Source organism: Hordeum vulgare, chromosome 5H (genome assembly GCF_904849725.1).
Source record: "Hordeum vulgare subsp. vulgare chromosome 5H, MorexV3_pseudomolecules_assembly, whole genome shotgun sequence".
Lineage (NCBI taxonomy): Eukaryota > Viridiplantae > Streptophyta > Magnoliopsida > Poales > Poaceae > Hordeum > Hordeum vulgare.
In genome coordinates this window covers 216,858,531-216,869,511 of record NC_058522.1, presented here as the reverse complement: position 1 = coordinate 216,869,511, position 10,981 = coordinate 216,858,531, and the positions used below count along the sequence as shown (strand labels likewise).

Below are 10,981 nucleotides of genomic sequence, written 5' to 3'. Positions count from 1 at the left end.
AGACTTGATTGCTTTTTTGGCTTCAAACTTGATCTCCAGAGGAAGGATCTCAATCGCCCATTTAGCCACACACACCTAGTGGCGTCTGTGTTGTGCAGGAATTCTGACAAGGGGGCATCACTGATAACTGTGACCAAGTGATCCTGGAAGTAATGGACAGTCTTCTTCATGGTCAGATAGATACCATAAACAAGTTTTTGGTAATGCACGTACCTTTGCTTCGCAAGTGTCAATACTTCTTAGATGTAATAGATGGGCCTTTGTACCTTGTATGCTTTGCCTGCTTCCTCAAGCTCCACGGTGAGAACGGTATTGGCCACTTGGCTAGTGGCAATGATGTATAGGATCAAGGGCTCCTAGCTGCCTGGAGCAGTTAACACTGACTTGGTTGGAAGAAAGGCCTTGAGTTGGTCGAATGCAATTTGCACTTCATTGGTCCACTCGAATCTATCGGATTTTTTCATCAATCAGTAAAGAGGCAATGCATTTTCACCGAGTCTTGAGATGAAGCGGCTTAGAGCCGCAAGGCAACATGTAAGACTCTGCACATCATGGATGCACTCTCGTCGTCTCATCTAGACTATGGTGCCGATTTTATCGGGGTTGGCACTAATGCCTCGTTCGAAAACGAGTAGTTTGTCAGCAGGCACACCGAAGGTGCACTTGGCTGGGTTGAGTTTGATCTCGTAGCATCGTAGGTTCGCAAAGGTTTCGGTGAGGTCGGTTAGTAGGTCGGAACCATTCCTGAACTTGAGCACGATGTCATCCATTTAAGCCTTAGAGTTCTGACTGATCTGTTCCTGCAAACACTTCTACATCATATGCTGGAAAGTATCCCCACCATTTTTGAGACCGAATGGCATGGTGATGTAGCAAAAACACCCGAATGGTCTGATGAAGGCCGTTTTCATATCATCTGGTTCATACATTTGGATCTGGTGGTACACGGAGTACGCATCAAGAAACAACAAGAATTCACATCAGTTGTAATTATACAATCTGATCTATGCGACGTAAAGGGCAGGCCCAATTGAGGTGCTTGAAGTCAATATAGATTTCGAATGAATTGTTCTTCTTGGGCACCATGAACACATTCACGAGCCACTCGGAGTGGTAAGCCTCGCGCATGAACTCGATAGCTAGGAGCTGAGCGATCTCCTCGCCTGCCGCCTTTCGTTTTTCCACGGAGGAGCGATGCAAGTATTCCTTGATGGGCTTGACCTTGGATTCCACTCAGAGGCAGTGCTCAGCCAGCTCCGTGGGAACACCTGGCATGTCAGATGGCTTCCATGCAAAGATGTCCTAGTTCTCACACAGGTACTGGATGAGCTCGGCTTCCTAGTTGTCACCGAGTGAAGTAGACATGTTCGTTATGGAGGCACTCGAATCGGTAGGGTGGATGTGAACCTCCTTGGTCCCACCGACCGACTGAAAGGAACACTAGGTAGCCGGCCCTTCGACCTGAGCAAGTCGGTAGTGTCCACCACCTTATTGTATCCCTCGAGCTTGACCGCAAGGACTTATTCATTGGCGGTCTTGAAGCCCTCCTGGAGTCACTCCTCGGCGATTTTCCGTTCGCCGGTTATCGTGATTACCCCTTTCGGCCCTGGCATCTTATGTTTAGGATACACGTAGCATGGACAGGCCATGAAATGTGCATAGGCATACCTACCCAAGATGATGTGATAAGCGCTTCGGAAGTCAACCACCTCAAAGGTGAGTCGCTCATTCCTATAATTCTTTTTGCCACCGAATACAATGTTCAGGTCAATTTGACATAGTGGAGATGCATGTTGCTCTTGCTCAGTTGGGACAACAGGATGTCCATGGTCTTTAACGTGTCAGTGTAGATGATGTTGAGTCTGCTGCCTTGGTTCATGAGGACCCCCCATAGTCGGACTCCGTTGACAGCTGCTACCTCTTGAGCTTGCGTTGTTTTTTCCCTTGAAGAGGAAAGGGTGATGCAGCACAGTAGCAGTAAGTATTTCCCTCAGTTTGAGAACCAAGGTATCAATCTAGTAGGAGTATCAAGGCAAGTCACCAATGTACCTGCGCAAAAACAAACAAACTTGCACCCAACGCTATAAAGGGGTTGTCAATCCCTTCACGATTAATTGCAAGGTGAGATCTGAAGGTGGAATGTGCAACAAAGTAAACGTGTAGAGCTGAAAATATGATGTGAAGTAGACCCGGGGGCTATAGTGTTCACTAGAGGCTTCTCCCATGATAGCAAGTATTACGGTGGGTGAACGAATTACTGTCAAGCAATTGATAGAACCGCGCAAATTCATGATGATATCTAAGGCAATGATCATACATATAGGCATCACGTCCGAGACAAGTAGACCGATACTGTCTGCATCTACTACTGTTACTCCACACATCGACCGCTATCCAGCATGCATCTAGTGTATTGAGTTCATAACAAACAGAGTAACGCCTTAAGCAAGATGACATGACGTAGAGGGATAAATTCATGCAATAGATATAAACCCCATCTTTTTATCCTTGATGGCAATAGCACGATGCGTGCCTCGCTACCCCTTCTATCACTGGGTGAGAACCAAAGGAAACCCACAACTCGAAGAGAATTACAAGGATACGAAATCATGCATATAAGAGATCAGAGGAAACTCAAATAACATTCATAGATAATCTGATCATAAATCCACAATTCATCGCATATCGACAAACACACCGCAAAATAAGATTACATCGGATAGATCTCCATGAAGATCATGGAGAACTTTGTATTGAAGATCCAAGAAAAAGAAGAAGCCATCTAGCTACTAGCTATGGACCCGAAGGTCTGTGGTGAACTACTCACGCATCATCGGAGAGGCAATGGTGTTTATGGAGAAGCCCTCTGTGTCCGAATCCCCCTCCGGCAGGGCACTAGAATGGTCCCGAGATCGGATCTTGCGGAGACAGAAGCTTGCGGCGGCGGAAAAGTATTTTCGTGGCTCTCTCTAGCAGTTTCATATTTTTGGAGAATTTATAGGCAGAAGAGGTAGGGCAAAGGAGCCACGGGGGGGCCATAAGCCTGCTAGGCCCCCCCGGGCCGCGCCTAGGGGGCTTGTGGCCTCCCCGGGATTCCTTTGCCTTGGTTCTCAAGTTCCCTGTGTATCTTGTGTTACGGAAAAAATCATTCCGAAGATTTTATTCCGTTTAGACTCTGTTTAATATTCTCCTCTGAAAAGGGTGAAAAACACAGAGAAAAACAGGAACTGGCACTTGGCACTGAGTTAATAGGTCAGTCCCAAAAAAGATATAAAATGCATACAAAACATCCAAAGTTGACAAGATAATAGCATGGAACCATAAAAAATTATAGATAAGTTCGAAACGTATCAACATCCAGATCATCAACCATCGCCTCCCTCCCACGTGTGGCAATGTGGGGTGGCTAGTCTGACTAATCGAACGTGATGGGCGTCTTCGCCCCATCGAGATACTTCACGATAGTCGGAACTGCCATGTTTACCTCCCAACTGAAAACCTTCAACCCACTCTTACGTCGGTGAAGATCATGAGGACTTTCTTGATATTCGGATAGCCGGGGGTAGCCTCCTGATCGTCCTCATTGTCCTTATCCCCGGAGGGTTCTCTGCCCAATCTCTCGCAGGAGCAGACGACGGTCTCTAGCCATGCGTTTGGCGAGGATGATCTGTTGGAAATATGCCCTAGAGAAAATATTAAAGTGGTTATTATTATATTTCCTTGTTCATGATAACATTTATTATCCATGCTGGAATTGTATTGATTGGAAACTAAAATACATGTGTGGGTACATAGACAACGTTGTGTCGGTAGTGAGCCTCTAATGGACTAGCTCGTTGACTAAAAATGGTGAAGTTTTCCTGGCCATAGACTTGAGTTGTCATTTGATAACGGGATCACACCATTAGGAGAATGATGTGATGGACAAGACCGAAACTATGAACGTAGCATATGATCGTGTCAATTTATTGTTATTGTTTTCTGCATGTCAAGTATCTATTCCTATGACCAAGAGATCATGCAACTCACTGACACCGGAGGAGTACCTTATGTGTATCAAACATTGCAACGTAATTGGGTGACTATAAAGATGCTCTATAGGTATCTCCGAGGGTGTTTATTGAGTTGGAAAGGATCAAGACTGGGATTTTTTATTCCGTGTGATGGAGAGGTATTTCAGGGCCCACTCGGTAATACAACATCACAATGAGCTTGCAAGCAATGTGACTAAAGAGTTAGCCACAAGATATTGTATTACACAACAAGGAAGGAGACTTGCCGGTAAAAACATTGAACTTGGTATGGACATACCCACGATTGAATCTCGGACATGTAACATACCAATGACCAAAGGGAACTACGTACGAGATTGACTGAATCCTTGACATCGAGGTTTGACCGATAAAGATCTTCATAGAATATGTAGAACCAATATGGACATCCAGGTCCCTCTATTGGTTATTAGCCCTAGAGGTGTCTCAGTCATGTCTACATAATTCTCAAACCCGTAGGGTCTACACACTTAACGTTTGGTGATGATATAAGCATAATCGAGTTATTATGTTGCTGACCGAAGGTTGTTCGGAGTCCCGGATGAGATCTCAAATGTGACGAGGAACTCCGGAATGGTCCGGAGGTGAAGATTGATATATAGGATGAAGGGCATCAGAGTCTGAAATTTTTCCTCCACATGCCGGGGAAACGACGGAGTACCGAAAGGGGTTTCGGGGGCCCTCGCAAGTGTTTGGGGCCTCATGGGCCAAGTAGAGGGGCCACACCAGCCCACAAGGGGTTGAGCACCGCTCCAACCTCAGCCCACCATCGCTAGGAGGTGGACACACCCCCTAGGGTCGCCAGCCACCCTAACTTGGAAGGCAAGGCGCCTTCGTGAGGGGCTACCCCAAGCCCTAGCCGCCCCCTTGGCCACCGGCCCCTAGGGTAAACCCTCGGGCACCCTCCCTTCCTTCCTCCCCCCTAATATATAGAGAGGGAGAGAGAGGGCAGCCACACCACAACTTGCTACGGTGGTGCTCCTCCTCTCCCTCGTCGTTCTTCTCCTCTCCATAGCGCTCGACGAAGCCCTGCTGAGTTGTCACCACCAACACATCACCACGCCGTCGTGCTGCCGTAGGGCTCGGGTTGCTACTTTCCTTCGCTTGCTGGATCGAGGAGGTGAAGTCGTACATGTGTTGAACTCGGAGGTGATGTCTGTTCGGCACTTGATCGAGAGTTCGCGGGACGGATCGTGGTTGGATTGCAAAGACGTTTGACTACATCAACCGTGTTTCTTAACGCTTACGCTTAGCGATATACAAGGGTATGTAGATACAATCTCTCCTCTTGTAGATGTTCATCTCCTAGATTGATCTTGGTGAGTGTAGGAAATATTTTGTTTCCCATGCAATGTTCCCCAACAGTGGCATCATGAGCTAGGCCTTTGCGTAAATGACATCATGAGTAGAACACAAAGGTGTTTGTGGGCGTTCATATTCAGATTGCTTCCTTCCTTAGTCTTTTCTTGATTAAGCTGTATTGTGTTATGAAGCAGCCTACAACAACTTTACTCGTCCACGTATGGGAGAACGGTTCCATCGACTGACATGTGACTTTGTTGCATTAGATGGTTGGCGGGTGTCTGTCTCTCCCACCTTAGTTTAATCGGATTCGATAAAGGTCGTCCTTGTAGAAGGTTAAATAGCAACATGTATGTCAACGTTTGGTTTTGCATAGGTAAGAATCATTCTTGCTACATACCCATAGCAGCCACGTAAAACATGCAACAACAAATTAGAGGACGCCTAACTTGTTTTTGCAGGGTATGTTGCGATATCATATGGCCATAGACATGATGAAATATATTTTATGTATGAGATGATCATGTTTGTAATATTTTCTACCGACTTTCAAGTCAATGCATAAGGCAACCATCTGGAACCATAGGGTTGTCTTTAATTATTGTATGACCTGCATGTCAATCATTCAGTGCTTTGTAATGATTTACTTTGTCGCTAAATAGTAACAATACACTACTAGGAAAAGGCCTGCTAGTGGCGCACCTATTTTGGCTACTAATGGCGCACTACAGGTGTGCCACTAGCATCACGCCATTAGAATATTTTACTAATGGCGCACCACAGGTGCGCCATTAGTATCTGGTATACTAATGGCGCACCAGGCAGTGCGCCATTAGTATAGCCCATGGTGCTCCACTAGTATGCCTCCCAGGCATATATACTAATGGCGCACTAGGCAGTGCGCCATTAGTATAGCCCATGGTGCTCCATTAGTATGCCTCCCAGGGCATATATACTAAGGGCGCACCAGGCAGTGCGCCATTAGTATAGCCCATGGTGCTCCATTAGTATGCCTCCCAGGGCATATATACTAATGGCACACCAGGCAGTGCGCCATTAATATAGCCCATGGTGCTCCATTAGTATCTGGTATTCTGGTATATATATGTTTTATTTCAAAACCAAAAATTCAACAACACATAACATATATATCAAATATATAATACATAATATGTGCCCAATAGTTTTACTGATCCACAACACATAACATATATGCAAAGTTGCATAACAAATTTCATGATCCATATATCAAAATTCGATAGCATCCATACATCCAAAATTTCATAGCATCCATATATACATATAGTTCCATAGCATCACATACATAGCTCCATAGCAAATATAATACACAACGATACTTTGCGGGCATTAGTAAGTAATATTTGGTACTAAAACAAATGCCTTCATGTCCATATCGTAGTCCAAAGAGCATCCGCGTGGCAACCTACAAGATGAAATCATCAACATGTCAAATTTAACACTCTAAATCAGGAACATCTTCAAGAATGGTCTCTAATTATAAATTTGATCTTCAAATGGGTCAAATGATCTCTACTTACAAAACTAAAAATTCAAGATAGGACATAAGAACACCAAAACAACTTTTGCAAAAATATGTCTGGAGCAAAAACATAAGAATTACTCTACAGATTTCACAAGAATGATTCAGTGAAGTTCCTACATTTCAAATAGGGTCTAGTCTAAAAAGTAAAATTAGGACTATCACATCGGATGCACTTGCGAAGCCACGTTGAGAGGAGTGTGGTGAATTGACCACACAGGTTTTTGACAAATGCTTTGTACGCAAATACAAAACATGTAAATTTTCTATATAAATTTACTATAACACATGTTTTTGACATCACATATTTGACATGACATTATATGCTAATAGCTCAATAAGACATTATATAATAATAGTCTATACATGTCATGTTGGCCAATGATAATCGCAACAACAAGCTCTACATTGGTTTTGAGAGTAAATGATTGTCACATAAGGAGAAAATAATCCTGCTCCATATTACACGAGGTTTTTGTACATTGATAAAAAAAGATTGTCAAGTAAAAAATAATCAGATAGATACAAAAATTAATCTGCATAAGTCCAGCAAACGCAGGACATCAGCATTCCCGATCCATTGAATACATATGCACCTAACCTCATGGGCCAGACTTGTATTCCACAGGGTCAAAAGGTGCCATCTTAGGATCACCAATATAAAATACAGTAATAAAATAAAATACAAAGCGACTCATACAATACAAATGTGTAAAAGAAGAAGCAACAGTCACCTGGTGTATCCGGGTAATTTTGTGCGAGAACTCTCAGCTTATACCCAGTGTCCTTCTCCAGGTCTTCTATCTCTTGACGTATACGATTTTCCTAGGAACAAATCAAAATAGTCAGCAACCGTACGTTTAACTCAGCTTATACCCAGTGTCCTTCTCCAGGTCTTCTATCTCTTGACGTATACGATTTTCCTAGGAACAAATCAAAATAGTCAGCAACCGTACGTTTAACATAACATGTGTTATCCAATTCTCCACCAAAAAAATAAAAGGTAGGGAGACTAAGACTACCCTCTGAAGATAAGAACTATATTTGTAGTCGCACCCTTATGGAATGGAAGTCAATACAACATGTTAAAAAGAAAATTAGGCACAAGGGAACTATCACGCAAGGCAAGGATGGAAAACACCATCTCATCCTTGCACTGTTGTGTTGGTTTCAGCGCTGCTCTGTTTCTCGCGGACGCCAAATTTGCAAAGTGGCTATGAATCATCAGACAGACAGACAGACAACTCATGGTGCAAGATTTGAGGTGTGAATTTACCTGGCCTGAGGAGAGAAAACCGGCGACGTCGATGACGTTGGTGAACTCCTTAAAGAACAACTCGGGTTTGTTGACCCCGGCCTTGGCATTGGCCAGACCGACAACTGCAAAGCACGTACCCATCAAGGGGAAGTTCCCACTAGAAAATGCTACACTCACACACAGGAAGCTGAATATGAAGGAAGGATAAGATGGATGGCTTACAACAGGATAAGGACAGGGTGAGCGCGAGCGCGCCAGAGACGGCGGCCTTCCAGGACGATGTCATGACGATTAAATACATGTCATGACGATGGCCAGGAGGATGCCACCCAGCACCAACCTTTGATGGTAGTGAAACATACCTTCTCTTTGTTTATAAGACTAATATTTAATCAGAAAACTGAGATTGGTGCAACTGAATTTATGATCGGGAAGGTGTGGAGATCACTTATAGCGAGTGGGTAAGCACCGCAAAGATGGCATTGATGAGCTGGGCACCAGTGTATCCCTTCTCTATGATCAGTGTGGCTCCATACCATACCCCTAGAGAGTATCCACAGATCAAAATCATCATGACGGAGCCCATGCCGATGGCAGCGACGAACTGTAAGAGCTCTTAAGCTATTGTGAGTGGGTCTTCTCGTTCGACTCAAAAACAGTGGTGTCACAGAAAATTGAATATCGAATATGGTAAATAGATGGAGGTACCTCGTGACATCGATGTGCCTCACAACGATCCTTCAATCTTTTATCAACATAGTAGAAAGTAATGGACCGAAATCAAATTGGACACCTGAAACAGAAACTCAGTGATCACAGATCATTGCACATGAAAAATGCAGATTTGGCTTTACTTCTTGAGCGCTCACAAACAAACTATGTGCACCTAGAGAGGGGAATGGATAGGGCGGTCGGTGGCTGGTAGTAGGTTAAGAGAACTGCTTTATATAATAACTTGTCTGATTGTCCAATCTCTAGATAAGCTATTCGTGGTGAGTGCAGATAACGTTTTGTCCTATCATTCAGTAACAATGAGGAGCATCGACAGCCCATCTAGCTGATTTGTACTGTTATATTCTAATTTAGCAAGAAGGGTCTATGGTTACTTTTGTTGATTGCATTACAGGTGCATTGACTAAAAGACACAGGAACCAAACACAACAAACAAACAAACAAACACATTATCTATTTTCACACATAAAAAATAGTTGGAGAAGACTCGTATATACTCATTAGCTAGACTGGTATTGGATCATCCTACACTTATTTTTAGTTAGACATGGTAAACTGCTGGTATATATACCAGTGTAGGATCTAATACCGTACCTACATATATACCAGTGCACGATCTAATGCCATGGTACACTGAGCTAGGCACTGGTATATATTTAGCTGGACCTAATGTGCAATGATGCAACTATTGTCAAGAACACCGTCGGTTCAACACCTCATCATGCAAGGAATGGGCTCATCTATTTGCCACTCGTGGTACCGCAGGTAAAATCGAAAGGCCTTTTACTGCCACCTTGCATGAAAACTTTCTATTCACACATGTGAACCTGCACATATTGTCTAAATAAATGGCAAAGGCTACCAGGATGGGAACTGAACTTCCTCTAATCACACACACACTCTCTGCACCAAGAAGTGCAATTAAATAACCCCTGCATTAATTGAATGGCAATAACACAAAATAACTAAAAGCGAATAAGGAGGAGCTCAATTAAACTGAAGAGTAATCTAGTATTATGATAGCCAAGCCCACAAGATCCATCTTGCTCTTATTATACACCCGAAACCGCCTCATTTCAACATCCGGTTGGACCAATCTTTCTCCATCTAGGATCTGTGCTGCTCGAGTAGAGTAGTAAACTGCGGAAAAAAGGGCATATTCGCGTGCTTCTTCTGGAATGGCTCCATTTCCTTCATTTAGAAATGCTACTTGTCTAACTTTTTCCTAAAAAACCGTTCCTGAATTGGTAAACAGTGCAAGCACATTAATTCCATGGATCTGCCATTTAAGCCCTAAAATAACTGTCATACAAGAGTAAGACAAACAGACAATAGACTACATCATATATACAACACATGAGGAACATTACTAATTAATGATGGCATAGGTAAAAATTGACATGCATAAAGAACACGGGTTGCTCGATCTTGATCAGTAGCGTTACTCAACACATATGCATGAGGTCTGAATCTAATTACCAGGCCAATTAATGTGTACCCAAACAACCTGAATTCAATGCCCAGGCCAATCAGTGTGTACTCAAAAAATAAGAATCAATACGATACGAGGCCAATTGATGTACTCAAAACAATCTGAATCCAATATCAGGCACATCAGTGCAGTCAAATCAATCTGAATCCAACACGAGGCCAGTTTTACTCCACCCAAAACGATCTGAATCCTAAACCAGGCCAACTAATGTACTGAAAACAATCCGAATCCAATACCAGGAGAATCTGAATCCAAGCAGAGCCAGGCATGAAATTCGTATTGACAAACCCCTCCTCGTATAGTCATATGTGGGGAAGAAGAGTGCATATATGGGACACATGGACGAACACCATGACAAGGACTTATTCATTTGTAGACAGGACAGCACCGCGGCATACAGATTCAGATTCGCTTAGACAACATGTCTTCCTTGCAGAGCATCAAGAAGAACATAACCTAAAGGTCAGAACTTAAAGGGGACGAACCCACCCACAGAGATGACGACGAGGAGCAGCACGTAAACGCAGGGCAGGAGGCCCCTGGCGAAGCCGAGGAGGCGGTGGCTAGCACCACCGGCACGGCGA

At 43.7% G+C, this 10,981-nt stretch overlaps 1 long non-coding RNA gene across 1 annotated transcript; it reads right to left on the bottom strand.

Annotated features, from left to right (window-relative positions):
* Positions 1-7,779: 7,779 nt before the first annotated feature.
* Positions 7,780-9,640, bottom strand: LOC123395259. Its single transcript, XR_006609689.1, has 3 exons — positions 8,882-9,640; positions 8,192-8,777; positions 7,780-7,838 (listed from the first exon to the last, which is right to left on the bottom strand). It is a non-coding gene; the product is annotated as an uncharacterized LOC123395259 (long non-coding RNA).
* Between the last annotated feature and the right edge of the window lie 1,341 nt (positions 9,641-10,981).